At 50.0% G+C, this 14489-nt stretch overlaps 3 non-coding genes across 3 annotated transcripts; all 3 read right to left on the bottom strand.

The window, feature by feature from the left end:
• Nucleotides 1–2799: 2799 nt before the first annotated feature.
• On the bottom strand, nucleotides 2800–2918 carry LOC135968900 (5S ribosomal RNA). The gene has a single exon (XR_010583928.1). It is a non-coding gene; the product is annotated as a 5S ribosomal RNA (ribosomal RNA).
• Nucleotides 2919–7203: 4285 nt separating this feature from the next.
• LOC135969008 (5S ribosomal RNA) lies at nucleotides 7204–7322 on the bottom strand. The gene has a single exon (XR_010584058.1). It is a non-coding gene; the product is annotated as a 5S ribosomal RNA (ribosomal RNA).
• Nucleotides 7323–10128: 2806 nt separating this feature from the next.
• LOC123570564 (5S ribosomal RNA) lies at nucleotides 10129–10247 on the bottom strand. Its single transcript, XR_006694841.1, has one exon. It is a non-coding gene; the product is annotated as a 5S ribosomal RNA (ribosomal RNA).
• Between the last annotated feature and the right edge of the window lie 4242 nt (nucleotides 10248–14489).

The raw sequence follows: 14489 nt of genomic DNA, 5'->3' as shown, positions 1-14489 counted from the left end.
GCCCGGCCCAGCCATGCCCGCCGGCTTCCAGCCCGCACCGCCAGCCCGGGGTCGCCGGGCTCGGATCGGGACCCCCGAGCCGCTCGCCCGCGGCCTTCCCCCGGCTGCCGAGCTCCCGAGCTTCCACCACGTCGGGCCCGCTCGGAACAGGGAGTGCTCCGAGGCGTCAGGGCCCAGGGCCCACGATCCTGGGACCCCGGCGGGTCCTCCGCCCTGTCGTGGAGGTATTCTTTTGGATCCCTGGCCGCTGGGGGAGCTCCTGCGAGGCCCCCTCTTGGCCCACCCCCCCAGAGGCGTCAGGGCTGGCCAAGGGCGAACAGCCGGCCCAGCCGCGCCTGGCCTTTTTCTCACAACGCCCCCACCACGGTCGCTTGTCCCGACCAAGACCCGGCCGGTGGGCAAGAGGGCGTGGGGGCTGGGGTGTTGGGGGATGGCCCTGCTTTGCCCCGGGCTGGCACTAGAGCCGGCAGCCTGATCCCCGGCGAGAGGGGCTGAGAGAAACCCAGAAACACCCCACCACCACCAGCAGCAAATCCACAGCCCCACACACAGACACACCCGGGCGCTCGCGCGCGGGAACCCACACACGCGCGCGCGCTCACACACAGACACACACACACACACACACACACACGCACACACACACACGTGCACACAGAAACGGCTTGAAGGAGAGCAAGGAAGAGATAGATGGAGAGATTGAAACCGAGGGAGGGAGAGAGACAGCGATCGAGAGAGACAGGGGAGGTGGAGAGGGAAAGAGACAGAGAGGCAGAGATAGAGAGAGGGACAGAGAGAGCGAGAAAGACAGACAGAGAGGGAGAGACAGAGGAAAGGCGACAGAAATAGCGCGAGGTGCAGGGGCAAACCCAGAAGAGAGAGGGGCAGGGAGCTAGAGAGCGAGAGCGATAGAGCCTTGGAGAGGGAGCGCCCTGCTCCCGTAGGCAGGGCCCTTTTGAGCAGGCCGGGATAGGGTGGAGGGGGCTTGGGCTGGGCCAGAACAGGGTGGCCAGGCCGTCCATGCGAGAGGAGCAACGGAGCGCTGAGACGGGTTTTGTCTTGGATTAATTGCTTGCTTTGGGGGTGGGTTTCGTAGGCTCCTTCCTGTGTTGGCACCTCCCTGTGCTCTTGGTGCGGTGCGGTGGGCCCCTTGATTTGCAGAGTGCGCCCGCCCTTTTGGCGGGAGCCGTGGCACCGGGCGTGCCCACGGGGCCCGAGGCCTGGGTCTCTGGCGTGTCCTCGGGACTGGAGTTTACACGAAGTTGGTGGCAATGGGAATCCGGGTGCACAGGGACTGTTTTCCTGGTTGCTGGCGAAGCAATGTCCTTCCCCCGGATAAAGCAGCCCCTGCGTTCTGGAGCGGAGGTCTCGGCTGGCGTCTGTGGCACCCGCTGGCCCTGCCCGCCCCTTCCCCCGGTTTGGAAGGTTGCGGCGGCGCCCGCCCGGTGAATGGATTGAATCGCCTGTGCGTTCCGGGAGCGGGAAGGCGCCGGGAACGGCAGGGAACCCGCGCCTGCGCCTTTGGGGTCCGGCCTCCTGCCCTCCAGGGCTGGAGCCGGGCTCCTGGCCGGGCGGCGGCGAGGCGGAAGCGGTGGGATGCCGCTGCCCGGTGCTGCTTTGGTGGCGGACCCCCAGGAGGAGGTCCCCGGCTGCGGCGGGGGTGTAGGCGGGCGACAAGGGGGGAGCAGAGTCCGGGGAGGTTGGGAAGCATGGCGATAGTAGGGGCAAGGGAGGGAGAGGGGAAGCCACAAAAGCCTACAGCAGGCCGGGCGCGGTGGATCACGCCTGTAATCCCAGCACTTTGGGAGGCCGAGGCGGGTGGATCACGACGTCAGGAGATCCAGACCAGCCTGGCTAACACGGTGAAACCCCGTCTCCACTAAAACTACGAAACATGAGCCGGGCGTGGTGGCGGGCGCCTGTAGTCCCAGCTGTTTGGTAGGCTGAGGCAGGAGAATGGCGTGAACCCGGGAGGCGGAGCTTGCAGTGAGCCGAGATCTTGCCACTGCACTCCAGGCTGGGTGACAGCGAGACTCCTTCTGGAAGAAAAAGGAAAGACAGAAAGAAAGAAGGAAAGAAACAAAGAAGGAAGGAAAGAAAGAAGGAAGGAAGGAAGGAAGGAAGGAAGGAAGGAAAGAAAGAAAGAAAGAAAGAAAGAAAGAAAGAAAGAAAGAAAGAAAGAAAGGAAAGAAAGAAAGGAGCAAATAGAAGAAAGAAAGAAAGAAAGAAAGGAAGAAAAGAAAGTGAGAAAGAAAAGCAAGAAAGAAGGAAAGAACGAAATAAAGAAAGAGAAAGAGAGAGAAAGAAAGAGACAGAGAGATAGGAGAAAGAAAGAAAGAAGGAAAGCAAGAAAGAAGAAAGAACGAGAAGAAAGAAAAGGAAGATAGCAAGGGAAGAAAAAGAAAAGAATGAAAGAAAGAAGGAAAGAAAGAAAGAGCAAGCAAGAGAGAGGGAGAGAGAAAGAAAGAAGGAAAGAAAGGAGGAAGGATAGAAAGAAAGATAGAGAGGTAGAAAGAAAGAAAGAAGGAAAGACAGCAGAACGAAAGAAAGAAAGAGAGAGAGACAAAGAAAGAAAGGAAAGATAGCAAGGGAAGAAACAGAAAAGAATGAAAGTAAGAAGGAAAGCAAAAGAGAGAGAAAGAGCGAGATAGAAAGAGGGAGAGATAGAAAGAAAGAAGGAAAGAAAGAAAGAAAGGAAAGAAAGAGAGAAAGAAGGAAAGAAAGAAAGAAAGAAGAGTGAGTGAGAGAAGGGAAGAAAGGAAGGTAGAAAAGAAAGAAAGAGAAGAAAGCAAGCCAAAAAGCCTACAGCACCCGGTATTCCCAGGCGGTCTCCCATCCAAGTACTAACCAGGCCCGACCCTGCTTAGCTTCCGAGATCAGACGAGATCGGGCGCGTTCAGGGTGGTATGGCCATAGACGCCGGCAGAGGCGCCTGGCTGCCCCAAGAGCCCGGCCCAGCCATGCCCGCCGGCTTCCAGCCCGCACCGCCAGCCCGGGGTCGTCGTGCTCGGATCGGGATCCCGGAGCCTCTTCGCCTGCTGCCTCTCCCGGCTGCCGAGCTCCCGAGCTTCCACCACGTCGGGCCCGCTCGGAACAGGGAGTGCTCCGAGGCGTCAGGGCCCACAGCCCACGATCCTGGGACCCCGTCGGGTCCTCCGCCCAGTCGCGCAGGTATTCTTTGGGATCCCTGGCCGCTCAGGAATCCTGCGAGGGCCCCTCTTGCCCCCTCACCCAGAGTCGTCGAGGCTGGCGAAGGGCGAACAGCGTATTATCAAATGTCTTCTCTGACCACAACAAAATCGAGTTAAAAATCAATAATACAAGGAAAACTGATAAACTGACCTGTTTTCTTTTTGGAAAGTAAAGAACACACTGCTATGGTCTGAATGTCCCCCAAAATTTATATGCTGAAATTTATTTGCCAATATGATAGTATTAAGAGGTGGGCACTGGCCTGGGGTGGTGGCTAACGCTGTCATCCCAGCACTTTGGAAGGGAAAGGCAGTCAGATTGTTCGAGCCCAGGAGTTCAAGACCAGCCAGGGCAAAATGGCAAAACGTGTCTCTAGAAAAAACACCAAATTCGGTGGGCGTGGTGGTGCAGGCCTGTAGTCCCAGCTACTCAGGAGGCTGAAGCAGGAGGACTGGTTGAGCCTGGGAGGTCAAGGCTGCAGTGAGCCATGATCAGGCTACAGGCTACTGCACTGCCGTAGGGGCAATAGAATGAGACCCTGTCTCAAAAAAAAAAAAAAAAAAAAAAAAAAAAAAAAAAAAAAGGGTAAAAAGGTGGATTCTTTAGGAGGCGATTATCTCCTGAGGGTAGAAGTCCTTATGGATGAAATTAGAGCCCTTAGAAAAGGACTTGAGTGGGTTCATTCCCTCCGTCTCCTCCGTGTGGGGACACAATGTTCTTCCCCTCTGAAAGATGAAGCAACGTTGTGTCATCTTGGAAGGAGAGACTGGGCCCTCCTTAGACACTGAATGGGCTGATGACTTGACCTTGGACACCCCAGCCTTGAGAACTGAGAGAAATAAATGTCTCTTTTTAATAAATTATCCAGTCTCAGGTATTTGAAGAGATTCAGATATTTGCTTAAACAACCAGTGGGTTAAAGAAGAAACCACAAGAGAAATCAGAAAATACAGTTGGGTGTCAGTATCCACAGGGGATTGGTTCCAGGACCCCATAAGTAGGCCAAAATCCACACAGAGTCAAGTCTTGCAGTTGGCCCTGTAAAACCTGGGCATTAAAAAAGTTAGGCCGCTGTATCCTCAGGGTTTGCGCTCTGTGAAGACTGTATTTTCAATCTGCCTTTGGTTACAGATGCAGAATTAATGAAATCAGAGGACCTACTGTACTTATTGAAAACAATTCCTGTATAAGTGCACCCTTGCAGTTCAAACCCATGTTGTTCAAGGCTCAGCTGTACTCAGAAATGAATGAAAATGAAAACACAGCACAGCCAAACTTTGGGATGCAGTGAAAGCAGTGCTAACAGGGAAATTTATAGTGTGAAATGCTTACATGAAAAAAACCTAAAGAAAGCCAGGCGTCGCGGTTAATGCCTGTAATCCCAGCACTTTGGGAGGCTGAGGTGAGCCAATCACCTGAGGTCAGGAGTTCGAGACTAGCCTGAACAACAGGGAGAAACCCTGTCTCTGCTGAAAATACAAAATTAGCCGGTTGTGGTGGCAGGCGCCTGTAATCCCAGCGACTTGGGAGGCTGAAGCAAGAGAATTGCTTAAACCTGGGAGGCAGAGGTTGCAGTGAGCCGAGATCGCACCATTGCACTCCAGCCCGGGCAACAAGAGCGAGACTCCCTCTCAAAAGAAAACAAAACAAAAAACACCCAAAGGACCTCAAATTAGCAATCTAAATTTACAATTTAGGCACTAGAAAAGAACAAATTAAACCCTAGGAAGGAAAGAAAGAAAGATTAATTCAGAAATAAATAAAACAGAAAATACAAAAATGGAGAAAATCAACAAAACTGAAAGTTGGTTTTTTAAAAGATAAAATTGACAAACTTTATGGAGTGACTAAGAAAAAAAGAGAGAATACTCAAATTACGAAAATGAGAAATGGAAGTGGGGACATTACTATTGGATCCAGTCAAAATGAAAACGATTGGCAGGGTGAAGTGGCTCACACCTATAATCCCAGCACTTTGGGAGGCCGAGGCATGCAGATCACTTGAGGTTAGGAGTTCAAGACTAACCTGGCCAACATGGTGAAACCATCTCTACTAAAAATACAAAAAACATTAGCCGGGTGTGGTGGTAGGCCCCTGTAATCCCAGCTACTCGGGAGGTTCAGGCAGGTGAATCACTTTAGCTCAGGAGTTCAAGACCAGCCTGGGAGATATGGTCAAACCCGGTCTTTACCAAAAAAAAAAAAAAAGATAAAAAGGAAAGAAAAAAATAAATAAATTAAAGAAAGAAAGAAAGAAAGAAGAAAATTCAGCCCATCTTGGTGGCGAAAGCCTGTTGTCCCAGCTACTGAGGAGGCTGAGGTAGGAGGATCGCTTGAACCTGGGAGGTGGAGGTTGTAATGAGCCTAGATCACACCACTGCACTCTAGCCTAGGTGACAGATGAGATCCTGTCTCAAAGAAATAAATGAATAGGATTGTAAGAGAGTGCTAAGAACAATTGTACACCAACATATTGGATAACTTGGATGAAATGGATAAATTCCTAGGAACATGAACCCTACCAAGACTAAATCACAAAGAAAGTGAAAATCTGAATAGACTAGTAACTAGTAAGGAGACTGAATCAGTAACCCAATATCTCCTGCCAAAAAAAAAAAAAAAAAAAAAGCCTTGGACTTGACTTCTCTATCAAATATTTAGAGAACGAATAGTAATCCTTGTTAATCCTGCCAAAACCTTGAAGAGGAGGGAGTATTCCCTAACTCATTCTATGAGGCTACAATTGCCCTGATACCAAAGCAAGACAAAGATTTTACAAGAGAAAACTGTAGAATAATATCCCATATGAAGATCGATGCCTAAAACTCCTCACCATATCCTAAGACTGTGAGGTGAAATTCATCACAGAAAAGGAAAGCCAAGCAGAAGCCTAAAACTATACCCCTAGTCTGACCGGGCGCTGGTGACTCACGCCTGTAATCCTAGCACTTTGGGTATCCTAGCACTTTGGGAAAGTGGGTGGATCGCCTGAAGTTGGGAGTTCCAGACCAAGACCAAGCTAACCAACATGGAGAAGCCCCGTCTCTACTAAAAATACAAAATTAGCCAGGTGTGGTGGTGCATGCCTGTAATCCCAGCTACTCAGGAGGCTGAGGCAGGAGAATGGCGTGAACCCGGGAGGCGGAGCTTGCAGTGGGCCCAGATCTTGCCACTGCACTCCAGGTTGGGTGACAGAGTGAGACTCCGTCTGGAAGAAAAAGGAAAGAAAGAAAGAAACCAAGTAGGAAAGAAAGAAAGAAAGAAAGAGTGAGAGAGAAAGAGAGAGAGAGAGAGAAAGAAAGAGAGAGAAAGAAAGAGAGAGAAAGAAAGAAGGGAAAGATAGTAAGGGAAGAAAAAGAAAAGAATGAAAGTAAGAAGGAAAGAAAGAAAGGAAGAAAGAGGCAAAGACCGAAGAAAGAATGAAACAAAGAAAGAAAGAAAGAAAGAAAGAGAAAGGAAGAAAGTGAGAAAGAAAAGCAAGAGAAAAGGAAAGAATGCAATAAAGAAAGAGAAAGAAAGAGACAGAGAGATAGGAGAAAGAAAGAAAGAAGGAAAGAAAAGAAAAGAGAAAGAAAGAAAACAAAGATAGCAAGGGAAGAAAAAGAAAAGAAGGAAAGAAAGAGAGAAAGAGCGAGAAAGAGAGAGAGAGAGAAAGAAGGAAAGAAAGAAAGAAAACAAAGAGAGAAAGAAAGAAGGAAGGAAAGAAAGAAAGAGTGATAGATAGAGAGGAAGGAAGAAAGGAAGGAAGGAAGAAAGAAAGAGAAAGAGAGAGAGACAAAGAAAGAAAGGAAAGATAGCAAGGGAAGAAACAGAAAAGAATGAAAGTAAGAAGGAAAGCAAAAGAGAGAGAAAGAGCGAGATAGAAAGAGGGAGAGATAGAAAGAAAGAAGGAAAGAAAGAAAGAAAGGAAAGAAAGAGAGAAAGAAGGAAAGAAAGAAGGAAAGAAGAGTGAGTGAGAGAAGGGAAGAAAGGAAGGTAGAAAAGAAAGAAAGAGAAGAAAGCAAGCCAAAAAGCCTACAGCACCCGGTATTCCCAGGCGGTCTCCCATCCAAGTACTAACCAGGCCCGACCCTGCTTAGCTTCCGAGATCAGACGAGATCGGGCGCGTTCAGGGTGGTATGGCCGTAGACGCCGGCAGAGGCGCCTGGCTGCCCCAAGAGCCCGGCCCAGCCATGCCCGCCGGCTTCCAGCCCGCACCGCCAGCCCGGGGTCGCCGGGCTCGGATCGGGACCCCCGAGCCGCTCGCCCGCGGCCTTCCCCCGGCTGCCGAGCTCCCGAGCTTCCACCACGTCGGGCCCGCTCGGAACAGGGAGTGCTCCGAGGCGTCAGGGCCCAGGGCCCACGATCCTGGGACCCCGGCGGGTCCTCCGCCCTGTCGTGGAGGTATTCTTTTGGATCCCTGGCCGCTGGGGGAGCTCCTGCGAGGCCCCCTCTTGGCCCACCCCCCCAGAGGCGTCAGGGCTGGCCAAGGGCGAACAGCCGGCCCAGCCGCGCCTGGCCTTTTTCTCACAACGCCCCCACCACGGTCGCTTGTCCCGACCAAGACCCGGCCGGTGGGCAAGAGGGCGTGGGGGCTGGGGTGTTGGGGGATGGCCCTGCTTTGCCCCGGGCTGGCACTAGAGCCGGCAGCCTGATCCCCGGCGAGAGGGGCTGAGAGAAACCCAGAAACACCCCACCACCACCAGCAGCAAATCCACAGCCCCACACACAGACACACCCGGGCGCTCGCGCGCGGGAACCCACACACGCGCGCGCGCTCACACACAGACACACACACACACACACACACACACGCACACACACACACGTGCACACAGAAACGGCTTGAAGGAGAGCAAGGAAGAGATAGATGGAGAGATTGAAACCGAGGGAGGGAGAGAGACAGCGATCGAGAGAGACAGGGGAGGTGGAGAGGGAAAGAGACAGAGAGGCAGAGATAGAGAGAGGGACAGAGAGAGCGAGAAAGACAGACAGAGAGGGAGAGACAGAGGAAAGGCGACAGAAATAGCGCGAGGTGCAGGGGCAAACCCAGAAGAGAGAGGGGCAGGGAGCTAGAGAGCGAGAGCGATAGAGCCTTGGAGAGGGAGCGCCCTGCTCCCGTAGGCAGGGCCCTTTTGAGCAGGCCGGGATAGGGTGGAGGGGGCTTGGGCTGGGCCAGAACAGGGTGGCCAGGCCGTCCATGCGAGAGGAGCAACGGAGCGCTGAGACGGGTTTTGTCTTGGATTAATTGCTTGCTTTGGGGGTGGGTTTCGTAGGCTCCTTCCTGTGTTGGCACCTCCCTGTGCTCTTGGTGCGGTGCGGTGGGCCCCTTGATTTGCAGAGTGCGCCCGCCCTTTTGGCGGGAGCCGTGGCACCGGGCGTGCCCACGGGGCCCGAGGCCTGGGTCTCTGGCGTGTCCTCGGGACTGGAGTTTACACGAAGTTGGTGGCAATGGGAATCCGGGTGCACAGGGACTGTTTTCCTGGTTGCTGGCGAAGCAATGTCCTTCCCCCGGATAAAGCAGCCCCTGCGTTCTGGAGCGGAGGTCTCGGCTGGCGTCTGTGGCACCCGCTGGCCCTGCCCGCCCCTTCCCCCGGTTTGGAAGGTTGCGGCGGCGCCCGCCCGGTGAATGGATTGAATCGCCTGTGCGTTCCGGGAGCGGGAAGGCGCCGGGAACGGCAGGGAACCCGCGCCTGCGCCTTTGGGGTCCGGCCTCCTGCCCTCCAGGGCTGGAGCCGGGCTCCTGGCCGGGCGGCGGCGAGGCGGAAGCGGTGGGATGCCGCTGCCCGGTGCTGCTTTGGTGGCGGACCCCCAGGAGGAGGTCCCCGGCTGCGGCGGGGGTGTAGGCGGGCGACAAGGGGGGAGCAGAGTCCGGGGAGGTTGGGAAGCATGGCGATAGTAGGGGCAAGGGAGGGAGAGGGGAAGCCACAAAAGCCTACAGCAGGCCGGGCGCGGTGGATCACGCCTGTGATCCCAGCACTTTGGGAGGCCGAGGCGGGTGGATCACGACGTCAGGAGATCCAGACCAGCCTGGCTAACACGGTGAAACCCCGTCTCCACTAAAACTACGAAACATGAGCCGGGCGTGGTGGCGGGCGCCTGTAGTCCCAGCTGTTTGGTAGGCTGAGGCAGGAGAATGGCGTGAACCCGGGAGGCGGAGCTTGCAGTGAGCCGAGATCTTGCCACTGCACTCCAGGCTGGGTGACAGCGAGACTCCTTCTGGAAGAAAAAGGAAAGACAGAAAGAAAGAAGGAAAGAAACAAAGAAGGAAGGAAAGAAAGAAGGAAGGAAGGAAGGAAGGAAGGAAGGAAGGAAAGAAAGAAAGAAAGAAAGAAAGAAAGAAAGAAAGGAAAGAAAGAAAGGAGCAAATAGAAGAAAGAAAGAAAGAAAGGAAGAAAAGAAAGTGAGAAAGAAAAGCAAGAAAGAAGGAAAGAACGAAATAAAGAAAGAGAAAGAGAGAGAAAGAAAGAGACAGAGAGATAGGAGAAAGAAAGAAAGAAGGAAAGCAAGAAAGAAGAAAGAACGAGAAGAAAGAAAAGGAAGATAGCAAGGGAAGAAAAAGAAAAGAATGAAAGAAAGAAGGAAAGAAAGAAAGAGCAAGCAAGAGAGAGGGAGAGAGAAAGAAAGAAGGAAAGAAAGGAGGAAGGATAGAAAGAAAGATAGAGAGGTAGAAAGAAAGAAAGAAGGAAAGACAGCAGAACGAAAGAAAGAAAGAGAGAGAGACAAAGAAAGAAAGGAAAGATAGCAAGGGAAGAAACAGAAAAGAATGAAAGTAAGAAGGAAAGCAAAAGAGAGAGAAAGAGCGAGATAGAAAGAGGGAGAGAGAAAGAAAGAAGGAAAGAAAGAAAGAAAGGAAAGAAAGAGAGAAAGAAGGAAAGAAAGAAAGAAAGAAGAGTGAGTGAGAGAAGGGAAGAAAGGAAGGTAGAAAAGAAAGAAAGAGAAGAAAGCAAGCCAAAAAGCCTACAGCACCCGGTATTCCCAGGCGGTCTCCCATCCAAGTACTAACCAGGCCCGACCCTGCTTAGCTTCCGAGATCAGACGAGATCGGGCGCGTTCAGGGTGGTATGGCCGTAGACGCCGGCAGAGGCGCCTGGCTGCCCCAAGAGCCCGGCCCAGCCATGCCCGCCGGCTTCCAGCCCGCACCGCCAGCCCGGGGTCGTCGTGCTCGGATCGGGATCCCGGAGCCTCTTCGCCTGCTGCCTCTCCCGGCTGCCGAGCTCCCGAGCTTCCACCACGTCGGGCCCGCTCGGAACAGGGAGTGCTCCGAGGCGTCAGGGCCCACAGCCCACGATCCTGGGACCCCGTCGGGTCCTCCGCCCAGTCGCGCAGGTATTCTTTGGGATCCCTGGCCGCTCAGGAATCCTGCGAGGGCCCCTCTTGCCCCCTCACCCAGAGTCGTCGAGGCTGGCGAAGGGCGAACAGCGTATTATCAAATGTCTTCTCTGACCACAACAAAATCGAGTTAAAAATCAATAATACAAGGAAAACTGATAAACTGACCTGTTTTCTTTTTGGAAAGTAAAGAACACACTGCTATGGTCTGAATGTCCCCCAAAATTTATATGCTGAAATTTATTTGCCAATATGATAGTATTAAGAGGTGGGCACTGGCCTGGGGTGGTGGCTAACGCTGTCATCCCAGCACTTTGGAAGGGAAAGGCAGTCAGATTGTTCGAGCCCAGGAGTTCAAGACCAGCCAGGGCAAAATGGCAAAACGTGTCTCTAGAAAAAACACCAAATTCGGTGGGCGTGGTGGTGCAGGCCTGTAGTCCCAGCTACTCAGGAGGCTGAAGCAGGAGGACTGGTTGAGCCTGGGAGGTCAAGGCTGCAGTGAGCCATGATCAGGCTACAGGCTACTGCACTGCCGTAGGGGCAATAGAATGAGACCCTGTCTCAAAAAAAAAAAAAAAAAAAAAAAAAAAAGGGTAAAAAGGTGGATTCTTTAGGAGGCGATTATCTCCTGAGGGTAGAAGTCCTTATGGATGAAATTAGAGCCCTTAGAAAAGGACTTGAGTGGGTTCATTCCCTCCGTCTCCTCCGTGTGGGGACACAATGTTCTTCCCCTCTGAAAGATGAAGCAACGTTGTGTCATCTTGGAAGGAGAGACTGGGCCCTCCTTAGACACTGAATGGGCTGATGACTTGACCTTGGACACCCCAGCCTTGAGAACTGAGAGAAATAAATGTCTCTTTTTAATAAATTATCCAGTCTCAGGTATTTGAAGAGATTCAGATATTTGCTTAAACAACCAGTGGGTTAAAGAAGAAACCACAAGAGAAATCAGAAAATACAGTTGGGTGTCAGTATCCACAGGGGATTGGTTCCAGGACCCCATAAGTAGGCCAAAATCCACACAGAGTCAAGTCTTGCAGTTGGCCCTGTAAAACCTGGGCATTAAAAAAGTTAGGCCGCTGTATCCTCAGGGTTTGCGCTCTGTGAAGACTGTATTTTCAATCTGCCTTTGGTTACAGATGCAGAATTAATGAAATCAGAGGACCTACTGTACTTATTGAAAACAATTCCTGTATAAGTGCACCCTTGCAGTTCAAACCCATGTTGTTCAAGGCTCAGCTGTACTCAGAAATGAATGAAAATGAAAACACAGCATAGCCAAACTTTGGGATGCAGTGAAAGCAGTGCTAACAGGGAAATTTATAGTGTGAAATGCTTACATGAAAAAAACCTAAAGAAAGCCAGGCGTCGCGGTTAATGCCTGTAATCCCAGCACTTTGGGAGGCTGAGGTGAGCCAATCACCTGAGGTCAGGAGTTCGAGACTAGCCTGAACAACAGGGAGAAACCCTGTCTCTGCTGAAAATACAAAATTAGCCGGTTGTGGTGGCAGGCGCCTGTAATCCCAGCGACTTGGGAGGCTGAAGCAAGAGAATTGCTTAAACCTGGGAGGCAGAGGTTGCAGTGAGCCGAGATCGCACCATTGCACTCCAGCCCGGGCAACAAGAGCGAGACTCCCTCTCAAAAGAAAACAAAACAAAAAACACCCAAAGGACCTCAAATTAGCAATCTAAATTTACAATTTAGGCACTAGAAAAGAACAAATTAAACCCTAGGAAGGAAAGAAAGAAAGATTAATTCAGAAATAAATAAAACAGAAAATACAAAAATGGAGAAAATCAACAAAACTGAAAGTTGGTTTTTTGAAAGATAAAATTGACAAACTTTATGGAGTGACTAAGAAAAAAAGAGAGAATACTCAAATTACGAAAATCAGAAATGGAAGTGGGGACATTACTATTGGATCCAGTCAAAATGAAAACGATTGGCAGGGTGAAGTGGCTCACACCTATAATCCCAGCACTTTGGGAGGCCGAGGCATGCAGATCACTTGAGGTTAGGAGTTCAAGACTAACCTGGCCAACATGGTGAAACCATCTCTACTAAAAATACAAAAAACATTAGCCGGGTGTGGTGGTAGGCCCCTGTAATCCCAGCTACTCGGGAGGTTCAGGCAGGTGAATCACTTTAGCTCAGGAGTTCAAGACCAGCCTGGGAGATATGGTCAAACCCGGTCTTTACAAAAAAAAAAAAAAAAAGATAAAAAGGAAAGAAAAAAATAAATAAATTAAAGAAAGAAAGAAAGAAAGAAGAAAATTCAGCCCATCTTGGTGGCGAAAGCCTGTTGTCCCAGCTACTGAGGAGGCTGAGGTAGGAGGATCGCTTGAACCTGGGAGGTGGAGGTTGTAATGAGCCTAGATCACACCACTGCACTCTAGCCTAGGTGACAGATGAGATCCTGTCTCAAAGAAATAAATGAATAGGATTGTAAGAGAGTGCTAAGAACAATTGTACACCAACATATTGGATAACTTGGATGAAATGGATAAATTCCTAGGAACATGAACCCTACCAAGACTAAATCACAAAGAAAGTGAAAATCTGAATAGACTAGTAACTAGTAAGGAGACTGAATCAGTAACCCAATATCTCCTGCCAAAAAAAAAAAAAAAAAAAAAAAAAGCCTTGGACTTGACTTCTCTATCAAATATTTAGAGAACGAATAGTAATCCTTGTTAATCCTGCCAAAACCTTGAAGAGGAGGGAGTATTCCCTAACTCATTCTATGAGGCTACAATTGCCCTGATACCAAAGCAAGACAAAGATTTTACAAGAGAAAACTGTAGAATAATATCCCATATGAAGATCGATGCCTAAAACTCCTCACCATATCCTAAGACTGTGAGGTGAAATTCATCACAGAAAAGGAAAGCCAAGCAGAAGCCTAAAACTATACCCCTAGTCTGACCGGGCGCTGGTGACTCACGCCTGTAATCCTAGCACTTTGGGAATTCTAGCACTTTCGGAAAGTGGTTGGATCACCTGAGGTTTGGAGTTCGAGACCAAGCTAACCAACATGGAGAAACCCCGTCTCTACTAAAAATACAAAATTAGTCAGGTGTGATGGTGTATGCCTGTAATCCCAGCTATTCAGGAGGCTGAGGCAGGAGAATCGCTTGAACCCCGTAGGCGGAGGTTGCGGTAAGCTCGTATCGTGCCACTGCACTCCAGACTGGGTAACAAGAGCAAAACTCTGTCTTAAAAAAAAAAAAAAAAAAAAAAAAAAAGGCTCCTGAAGCTGATAAGCAACTTTAGGGAAGCCTCAGGATAAAAAATCAATGTGCAAAAATCACAGGGATTCTTATACACCAATAACAGACAAACAGAGAGCCAAATCATCAGTGAAGTCCCATTCACAATTGCTACAAAGAGAACAAAATACCTAGGAATCCAACTTACAAGGGATGTGAAGGACCTCTTCAAGGAGAACTTCAAAGCAGTGTTCAACAAAATAAAGGAGGACACAAACAAATGGAAGAAAATTCCATGCTCATGGATAGGAAGAATCAATATCATGAAATATGATATTGATGAATTTCATGATAAATCAATATCCTGAAAATGGCCATACATGGCCATGAAAATGGCCAATGAAAAGGTAATTTATAGATTCAATGCTATCCCCATCAAGCTACCAATGACTTAACAGAATTGGAAAAAACTACTTTTAAGTTCATGGAACCACAAAAGAGCCCTCATTGCCAAGACAATCCTAAGTAAAAAGAACAAAGCTGGAGGTATCACACTACCTGACTTCAAACTACAGTACTTCAAGATACAAGGCTACAGTAACCAAAACAGCATGGTACTGGTACAAAAACAGAGATAGAGACCGATGGAACATAACAGAGGCCTCAGAAATAACACCACACATCTACAACCATCTGCTCTTTGACAACCTGATGAAAACTATAAATGGGAAAAAAATTCCCTATTTAATAAATTGTGCTGGGAAAACTGGCTAGCC

Source organism: Macaca fascicularis, chromosome 1, assembly GCF_037993035.2.
Source record: "Macaca fascicularis isolate 582-1 chromosome 1, T2T-MFA8v1.1".
Classification (NCBI taxonomy): domain Eukaryota; kingdom Metazoa; phylum Chordata; class Mammalia; order Primates; family Cercopithecidae; genus Macaca; species Macaca fascicularis.
Note: the sequence above shows the minus strand (reverse complement) of the source record. Positions and strands in the feature narration are given on the sequence as shown.